This window comes from Papaver somniferum, chromosome 7 (assembly GCF_003573695.1).
Source record: "Papaver somniferum cultivar HN1 chromosome 7, ASM357369v1, whole genome shotgun sequence".
NCBI lineage: Eukaryota > Viridiplantae > Streptophyta > Magnoliopsida > Ranunculales > Papaveraceae > Papaver > Papaver somniferum.
The window spans coordinates 7466021-7476856 of record NC_039364.1 but is presented as its reverse complement, the minus strand read 5'-3'; the positions used below and the strand labels follow the sequence as shown (position 1 = coordinate 7476856).

The following is a 10836-nucleotide window of genomic DNA, read 5'->3' as shown; positions in this document are numbered from 1 at the left end:
TAATGAATTATGCAACCATTTTCTCGACTGCATAACAAAGTTATGCATCTATAACAAGTTATGTAACCATTGTTTTGGTTGATTTTAGTGCGTACATAAAAAATTGATGCATAATGCAGTATGCATCCATATTTACGGATGCATATCAGGTTATGCATCTATTTTCTCGATGCATAATGGATTATGCAGTCATATTTTTACGACTGAATAACATGTTATGTAGATATTATTATAGGTGCATGACAAGTTATGCAACCTTATTTTTTGTTGGTTTCAATTAGGGCTGTCAACGGGTCCGGGTCCTCCCGGGTAGTACATGGCCCAGAACCGGACCCGACATATCAGCGTCGGTTCCGGGTCCTAACGGTTCCGGGGCCGGTTCCATAATTTGTTGGCCCAGAACCGGACCCGGTAAAGGTCACGGGTAATCACCGGGTCCGGGTACCCATCGGGTAAAAACACAAACTTATATCAGTTATATGACTTCCCAATTTTATGGCTCGTGAGTACTGAAAAAGGATTATTCAACACATGAAAAGTGACCATCTTTAACATACATACAAAAGTAGAGTAAACTTGAGCTTAGAATCATTAGATTAGGAAAATTAAAGTTACTTTCCTAGCTATAAGTAAGAATCTGCCATTATATATGATAAATATTAAATACAAAAGTTGGCAGACATTTTTTTAGCCGATAACTACAAGTAACGCCAGCCCTAATGGCTAATATAGTCTGTCGTATTATAACCACAAAAGTTGACAGACATATCATTCTATAAACTATAAAGTGTAGAAGCCCGAAAAGATAAATGCGTTTCCTTCACAAGTACATATACAAAAAAGAAGGATGTAGTTCGCACTTCGCGTGTTCTTTGGCTATGCCTATATAATATATATATACCAAAAAGAAGTTCCAACCAGTTCACTAAAGATTTCACCATCATATTTCCAATTGTTCCTGAAGAGAAACAAAAACAGTTGATCATATTCTCAATTTTTCCCAATTCAGAAACCACCTCAAAATCTTGCATCTTCAACCAAACAACGTGTACAAGTAACCATATCACAATCAAAGACCTTGCCTGTGATGAAGCAAGAGTTGCTTCCGTGATTGCACTCACCAAATATACAACTAGCTAGGGCCAGGACCACAAGCAAACATTAAAATTCCCAAATATACAACTAGCTAAGACAAATATTGTATAGACAGACACAAGTCAAACTTTCTTATACTGTACTACTAATCACATTCCGACAAAGTTTAAGGAAATACAAATTTGTGCATTCCAAGGTTAGCTGGTTATTTTACCTTAAATTGATAGTCAGTCAGTTAGACAATGTGCGATGTTGCATCATCATCGTCTGACTCGAGCTCCTCCATTGCCTCCAAAAGAGTCTGAAGTGAAGTACTACCTAACCCAAATCCCTCATCTAAAACAATAAAATAGTTAGTTGACGTACAAGAACCATAGTAAATGAATCACTAACTAAAATTGATATAATAGCAAACATGAATTGAATATGTTACTTACTCTTCAGCGCACTTCTTATCCAATCTTGTGTGCATATCAGAGCTTCAATTGTTTCTGGAAGCATTGAAGAACGAAATTTATCTACAACTCTACCACTGGTGCTGAAAACAGATTCAGAAGCCACTGATGACGCAGGAATTGCTAATATATCACGATCTATCACTGCTACAATTGGATACATTGGTCCATGAAATTTCCACCACCCCAAAACATCAAAACTAGAATCATTCAGATCAATACCACTTCCTTTCCTAATAGGGTGAACATCAGCTGATAGGTATTTCTCTAGATATGTCCGAACAACGTCATGTTGTGAACTTTCTTCCAGAAATGCCGTCAACCTTTCATTCTAGAAGTAAAAGAACTTTGAGAAGATGAAGTACTACCACTACTACCAACTGAATCTTCCATGTTCACTTGATTTGTCGAAATGTTTGCTGAGTATACATGAGCTGAAGAAGCATAATGTGTTGCATATTCATTATACAATCTTTTCAAGACTTCCATAACTTCTAACTTCTTCTCCTCGCTGTTACCAGGATATATTAATGGGAAATAGTAATCCAATAATTTCATTTTAAACCGAGGATCTAAAATGGAAGCTATTGCAAATGTTTTACTAGTAAGTTGCCAATATCTTTCAAACTTTTTCATCATATTCACTTCCATTTTTGAGATTAATGCATCATAGAAATCACACTACTCACGAAGTTCTAAATACAAAGAACAAGCAGTATCAAAATAACGATTAACTGTCACGTATGACGTACCTGAAAAGAGAATGGTGACTTCATAAAAGAACTTCAAGAAAATTGAAAGACTACTTGCATTCTTCCAGTCTTCACTCGTTGGAGCAACATTAAGAAAATCAGGTTCAATCTTCCCGAACCGGTTAAATGCTTCCCGAAATAGAAGTGTTGTTTCAAGCATCAGATATGTAGAATCCACCTTGTATCAACGTCTTGAATCAACTTTTTATCAGGAGCATTGACTTGCAAGCAAACTTCTTTAAATTTTTGTTGTCTTTGTGGTGAACCTCTAATAAATTTCACTGAATTTCCAATTTTCTGTATTTCTTATTTAATTTGCAGCATCCCATGATCAACAATAATGGGAACTACATGAGCAGAACATCTAACATGGAATAATTCCCCATCCAAAAGTAATCCATTATCTGGTTTTAGCTGAGAAAGAAGTTCACTTACCATGAATTTGTTAGTTGAAGCATTATCCAGCGTAATTGAAGCTATCTTCCTATCTATATTCCACTTGTACAACTGCTCCATCAGTACCTTTGCAATGTTAACTCCAGTGTGTTGCACATCCACAGCGTTAAAAGATAAAATTCTCTTCCGAATCTTTCATTCTTCATCAACATAGTGAGCTGTCAAAGCCATATAACCTCTATTCTGAGTGGTACAAGTCCACATATCAGTAATAAGGCTTATGTGACTTTGTACCTTACTATAAATCTCGTACAAATGCTTCTTTTCCATTTGATAAATCTTTATGCAGTCTGACTTCGTAGTGTTCCGCTTCACAAGTTTAATATTGGGTTGTAATGAAGTCAGCACCCTTCTAAAACCAATGTACTCTACAAATCAGAAAGGGAGTTCATGCAAGATAATCATTCTTGCAATACAATCACGAGTTACTTCTTGGTTAAACTTAAAGTTGTAAGCAGCTACTGACCCATCTTGTGTTTCACTAGCTTTCAAGAACATTTGGTTAATTTGCTGTTGTGCTCCTTTGTACGCCATACAACTATTTAGATGTTTCCTCAAACTGCTTGTCCCATTTTTGCTCTCCGCACCAATATTCCTCTTGCAGTGCTTGCATTCTCCGTGTGTTTTCCCTTTTATCAATACCTCTTGAAATTCAGCCCAATACTTTGAGGTACTTTTGCGTTTACGTGTAGGTGACGGAACCACATATGTTGTTGCCGCTTCTATATGATCAGAATCAGAATCACCAGAATCACTTGACGCACTGGCTACAGTTTCTACTTCTTTCGGCTCTGCTGAGTTTAAAACTTTACTCTTCTTTGCAGCCTTCGAAACGGAATCTTTAGGAGGCAGCATACACGGGGATTTCGAAACGGTAACTTTAGTCTTCTTTACAGGAACACAATGATCACCAACACTACTTCCTGTTTGACTTTTCACGTTGCCTCTGCAAGGAAAAACCAACAAACATCTGTATCAGCCTATCAGGTGTCATAAAGTATAAACGATAATAAATTTAACAAGCATATACAGTAAGGAAAAGACAAATGTTCCAAGCATATACGCATAAACAGCATACGCATCAACCACACCCAAGGAATTAGTAGTTTATGACTTAATTGCCAAAATGGCAGTAGAAGACTTGCTCTTGTGCATGTTTGCTGCAAGCTACTGAAAACACCCAACCTTCGAGCTATCATTGATTTCTCACAAAAACAACCATAGAGTTCACATATCATTGAGATTACAGGGATACCCATTCAAGCATAATAAGTTTGCCTTGTCTGTGCAAGAGAAATCATCAAGAACAAGGAAAACAATTGATACAAAATGAAAGAAATTAAACAGTAGACTAATAAGAGATGAGCGATTCATTTCAACTAGACAATTACAAGATAAGAAATAGTATAATAACTAGACACAGCAACAAATCTAGGCCGGCCTGTTTGACAACTCTACCCACAAATCTAACTTCACTAGCAGCAACAATTAGAGCCGTAAGTTCAATTATTGAATTTAGAGAAATTGAGCACACCAAATACTGATTAAAATTGAGAAATTGAAAGATACCCACTGATTAAAATTGAGAAATTGAAAGATACCCACTGATTAACCTTTAAGAATTTGTAGAGTAGCATATCATACTTTTCTTTCAGTGAAAGAATTTGAGAAACAAAGGATTTCTACTTCCAGTGTGTAGAAGTAGCTGCAGGCAGAGGCAGGAGAAGAAAGTAGATCGGAAATTTGGAATGGGTGGTGAGCTTCTCATCCTTTCCTTTATATATGACCTAATTTTCACTGGGGATTTTACACAATTAGCCTTTATGAAATACCCGAATACCAGCGGGTACCCGACGGGGTAGGATCCGGATGGACCCGTTCATAAACGGGTATATATGGGTAATTACCCGCCGGGTCCAAAGTGGTTAATGGTCCAATTTAAGGACCCGGAACCGGACCCGAATCCATCGGTTCCCGTTCTGGACACGGTTAATGGGTACCCATTGACAGCCCTAGTTTCAATACTAAGAAAAACGTAGCTGCATAACGTGTTATGCAACCGTTTTCTGGACTGCATAACAAGTTATTCAAAAAAAAAAAAAAACTGCAGAACGTGTTATGCAACCAATTTCGAGAATGCATAACAAGTTATGCAGCAAATTTGTAGATGCATAACTTGTTATGCATCACTATTCACACCTCCATTTTCTTTTAAATGCACGTCACACGCACACCAAACCCATCTGCACTTCCATCTCCTTTGCCTACTAGCTTCAATCGTAAATCCTGGTTACAAAACTCTATTGAAACATGGATTTCCCACATCCAATCCCCTAAGGCCCAGTCCAAGCCGGTCCCTTTGGGTAAGTCTTTGTCGTTCAAATATCGGCTACAGCACCAGACTCCATGGCATCACCACCATTTCTTCTTCCATGTCGCTCAATCATCGTTCACATCTGGTCAGAGCATCTGTCAATTTACAACCAACAACTGTATCCAGCCATCAAAACCAATACTAATTTGAGAAAAATCCATCACTGCCACGAATTGCTTCAACCCAATTTCTGTCCATAGCAAACCCCGAATCCAGTCTTGCTGTTGCTGTTGTAGAGACCTAGACCGACCACTGCTGCCTGCAATCACCCATCGAGTCGCTACAGCTTCATTGCATTTTAGTCTTGGTCTCTGAAATACAGATATGCCCAAGTCTGTATCCGTTGCTTATTCCAGTCTCTATCGGCAAAGTAGTAGAGGAGGAACTGGCAGCGATAAACACCATCTTTCAACTCCCTGTGTTCACAGATGTGATCAATACCAAACCCATTCACGGTACCAGAAACAATACCACTGCCTTCCATTCTCGCAAACAGCTACAGCACCTTCAAACCAGCTTGTAAGAACCCCCTTTTCAGTTGTTGTCATTGTTGCACAGTACTCAAATTTAGAACTGTTTCGAGTGCCATCTTCTGTTCACGTCCAAATCTGCAGTAAACTAAGTAACCATCGACCATGACAGCAAATGACTCGTGCAAAACTGTTTACTCCTCTCCATTCACGTCTGCGAGTTTACCCGAACAGCTAGCTTCGCTGCTGCCAATGATAAACTTCGTTGGCTGCCAATCCATTCTTCTGCCCATCCAAATTTTAGCTCCTTCCCAGCTTCTATTCCAGACTACAACGTCAGTATTACTCATACATTACAGCTGCAGCTGAATTCTAACAAGACCCCAAAATCAACCATTGTTCCAATTGAATCAGAAGAGAACCATCAGATCTGCCTTCTTTAAATCGAATCAAACTCACCAGTTCTCGATCAATCACTTCTATAATCAAAACCCAACTCATAATCTCACAAATCCAGCACCTCATGAACATCTTCTCTTTCTATATTCCACGAACCAACATCATCTTGCTTCTTGTTCTTCTCTTCAAACCCTTGAAACAACTTCTCTTTGATTCGACAGCAACAATCAATCTCACTCACTAATTCACTTTCAAATACCCACCTTCTGATTCTTAACTTCCCATAGAAACCCTAAATCTCCATTAATGCTTCAACAATTTCTCTATGTGAGTTCCTGACCTAAGTTAGTGGAAGACGATATTGTCGCCTCTTTGAGACAGAACGAAGAACTGAGAGTGTTATGAAGAAAAAAAAAACGAAATCAGAATTTTAGAAAATATGGGTTCCGTAAAAATTTTATCCCAAAAAATAAGTGCGCGCGCGAAGATTTATGTCCGTGAGTTTCGCGGTGGAGAAAATATGAAAAATGGGTTTCCGTGTAGTTTTCACTTCTGGTTTTTCGTTTTATTTTCTTAAATTATATAATCCCGTCTTCTTAAAATTGCATCCGAAAGAAAAAAGAATGCTCCATTAACATTTGTTCGAACATTTTCTTTCCCGTGTGTCACTGATCTCCGCAAAAAAATTCAAACGTTAAACTGGAGAAAGTGAAATTTGTGATGTGAAGCAAGATTTCTAAGTAAATCAAATGTCAGAAAAATAAAAGATGTTCAAGCAGATTTAGTAATGGCCGGTTGAGAATAGGAGAGAACTGCTTTCGGGAGAGCTTGATGGTCGAGTTATGATCGGGATATAAAAAATCAATGTTCAAATGTTTAAGAAAAGATTAACATTTGATCAATTCTTTTGGGATATTGTAACTCTGATCTTTTGGCCGTTCGAATCATAGGAGATAGGGGGGATCAATTTCATTTGATACAGAACACAAGCACACACACACACAAAAAAAAAAGCTTCCAAAATGGTTAATAGGGTAGAGTTCGGACTCTTAATCTGATTTAAGAACATTTGCTAATCAAATAATTAAGCTTTTACCAACCATGTCCCAGGATTTAATCATGAGGAGATCAGAGCCAAGTCTCATTTACCCAATAAACCAGTGGAGTTTTTCGGTTAGTAATCTTGATTTGAAGCCATAGTTGTATCAAACTGAGGATCTGATGTAGACTCAATTTGAGAGATGGATCTGATTTGATTTTGGAGCGAGATAGAACGGTTGATGGCGGAGAGAGTCACACAGTATTCTCAAGCGCAAAACAGAAAAGAACAAGATAGTGGTTTCTTAGAAGTGGTTTTTTAGATTTTCCTAACCAATTGGGAAAGCGGGAACGTACGTCCCCATGTCTACTTAATTAGTTATCCTTTGTCCAACTTAGCTAAAAATAGAAAATAATAGACTGCACTATTTTAAGAAGATGTATCACTGGTTCGGTGGTTCGTTTCTCGTTTTTCTTCCTCCGCAAACATAAATATATTGAAAAGTTTTAATGGCGTAAGCGCAAAGCAACATTCAAAAAAGCAAAAAAGGATGGCATGATACCAGAAAAAGCAGCTACTTCCAAGTATTGTGCTCTGGAAAAAAGCTCTCGAGCTAACACCTGATACCGGTGAAAATGATGGGAGATAAACACTGGACATTGGACGAAATAACGAAATTACAAGTAGCACAAGTCCTCGTTAAATTAGATTAAGAGAAAGAGTGAATTTTATGGTAATGTGCGGAAGTGATTATCATTAGCACCTACTTATGGAATACTATGATTCCCCCTAGAAATAACAGGTATAGAGGAGAGTAGAGAGGGGAGATACACTCAGAGATTTTAATGTCTACATTTTCATTAAACTTGAGATACATTAAAATTAGAAATTACGCTACTTATACACATACATGGCAGCACATAGTGCTTAACTGAATCCTAAAATAACTCGCCACTTAATCAACAACCAACACGTGAATGAATCAAAACAAACCACCACAATACATAATTCTCATTAAAACACTTCCACATACTCTCAAAATATCATTTTGGCAACACTTAGTCGAGTAATAAAACCTACAGATTGTACAAGTAACAATTTCTCAAAACAAAAAAAATTCAGACCTTGTACTTGAACAGAAAACACTATTTTGAGAAGGCCAAATCCATCGCAGATGTGAACAAACCTTGATTGTGATACACGAATCTTCTACAACTACTCCAATACTTGTTATACCGATTTTACAACCCCACAACATCAAGTATGAAGTACCGAATCACCGCATATGAGAAGAACTACAACCTTAGAAGGAAAACAATCCAAAACCTCAACCATACAATCACCCTAGCTGCCGAATATGTTATAACTAGGAGAAATAGAAGTTGAATGTTGGAATTTCAGCTCCAATAACCCTATAATTAAGACCTAAACATTGTGGAAAACAACCTTATGCTGAAAACAGACCTTGAACCTAGTATTAGCATACTCAATAACACAAGAAACCAGCACCATACAGAGCACTGAAATACAAACGATTCATACTTAAAACAAGATGAGTACAAGGAAATAGAAACACTCAAGAGACCTAACCGTTCATGACTTATTATGAACTTTTATTTCCTCACATTACTTCATAATGGATGAAAACTGATTTTTCTTTATAACACATATATATGAGGCTAGAAGTGAGTCCTAATCATGCTTGCCACATGTCAACTCCAAGCTTTCCATCATGAGTAGGATGATACTTCATGGATACATTGGACAACACATATGACATGTCAAGCTAAAGGACATGTCATGCTTTGACTCAACCTTATCTAGCATCAACCTTAAGCTAGTCCTTAATGCATGATTAAAACTATAAACATGCCTTAATGCGGATTAAGACTAATCCGACTTAACATAGTATAAATAAGATTAGTTTAACCAAATGGAGATTTGTTCCGGGAAGGCAGATAAGTGATAATATCACATTAGCTCAAGAGTTGATTCATTACATAAAAAAGAAGAAGAACAAGAAGCATTATCTAGCTATGAAGTTGGACATGAGTAAAGCTTTTAATCGAGTAGAGTGGAATTTTTTGAAAGATATTATGTTGAAACTGGTCTTTGGTAACAAATGGTGTGATCTAGTTCATGAGTGCTTGTAGACTACAGAAATTCAAGTTCTTTTGAATGGTTCACCTTCTCAATCTTTTAAGCCAACAAGAGGGATTCGACAAGGTGATCCGTTATCACCTTATCTCTTATTAGCTACAATGGAAGTGTTTACAGGGTCTCTCACACATGCAGAATTCTCTAGTGACATTCAAGGTATAAAAATTGCAAAACATACTCCCCAAGTCTCATATTTGTTATTCGCGGATGATTGTTCGGTCTTTGTAAAGGAAGACATGCACAACGTTAACCATCTGCTGCAAGTTATCAACAGATTCAGCACAGTTTCAGGGCAACAAATTAATTTTGAGAAATCTTTTGTATTCTTCTCCAAGCACTTCCCATCACGACACTGCATAATCTTACTGAGAAGATTAAGAATGAAAAAGATTAATACGGAAGAAAAGTACATGGGCATTCCGTTATTTCTAAAGAGAAAGAAGACACTCTCCTTCACCTCCCTTGTCAGCAATATGAGAACATGCCTAAAAAGATATCATGGAAAGTTTATCAACCAACCTGGAAGATCGGTTATCATCAAGCATGTGTTAAATGCTCTTCCTTATCATAATATGGGAGTGTTTAAAATACCTGCTGCTACGATTAAAGAGATGGATAAAGTGCAGAGAGACTACTGGTGGAACAAACAAGAAAGTGGAGGACTTTATATTGCTAGCTGGCCAAGAATTAGGAAGGACAAAGATACATGAGGTATGGGCTTCAGAGATTTAACCTGTTTTAATCAAGCCCTTTTGTGTAAAGCTTCTTGGAGACTGTGTCAAAAGCATGATCAGCTGTGGGAATATTCTCTTAAACATAGGTACTTTCTAGCAACAACAACTCTACATTGAAAGAAGAAAAAGGAATCAATGTGGGCATGGCAGAGCATACAAAGCAATATGGAGTTTTGTCAATAAACACAGTTTTTGGATTGTGGGTGACGGAACAAACATTCAAACATGGGCTGATAATTGGATACAAGATATGGAAACTTCACCTGTAGCGGCTGTCAATGAAGATGAGGCAAAGAACCATACAACAGTCAACAAGCTAATCGATACTCAAACCAGAAGATGGAAAGTTGAGTTGGTTCGAAGACTTTTCACACATTCTGATGCAGAAAAAATTCTTCAAACTAGAATCAATATGATCAGTGCAGACAAGTTGGTATGGACTTTAACTCGAAATGGTCAGTTTACTGTTAAATCAGCATATAACAAACTGGTGGAGATCAAAACAAACAGACAGGAGTTTTATGATGCAGATAAGGAAAAGGTGTATAAGAAAATTTGGGGACTAAAAACACTTCCGCGGGTCAAACATTTAATATGGAAATATTTCAATGATATAGTGCCAAGTAATGAAAGATTGGCAAGACAAATGCAGTGCGAGGGAGAATTATGCAAGATATGCAATCAAGATATCGAAACAACATCACACATTTTAAGGGAGTGTCCCTTCTCAAAGGAAGTACTTCTCTCTACTCCAGAATCTATTCGAAGTACGCAAAGTATTAACAACTCTGTCAGTGACTGGATCAGTAGTTGGTTTAATGATGAGATGAAAAAGTTGGTTGATGACTGTACTGTACAGATTGCAAATACAGTATGGGAAATATTGAAAGCAAGGTGTAGGT

General features: G+C 37.4%; 1 long non-coding RNA gene across 1 annotated transcript; it reads right to left on the bottom strand.

The window, feature by feature from the left end:
* Positions 1-866: 866 nt before the first annotated feature.
* On the bottom strand, positions 867-1648 carry LOC113293855. The gene is made up of 3 exons (XR_003332618.1): positions 1533-1648; positions 1310-1431; positions 867-958 (listed from the first exon to the last, which is right to left on the bottom strand). It is a non-coding gene; the product is annotated as an uncharacterized LOC113293855 (long non-coding RNA).
* Positions 1649-10836: the final 9188 nt, after the last annotated feature.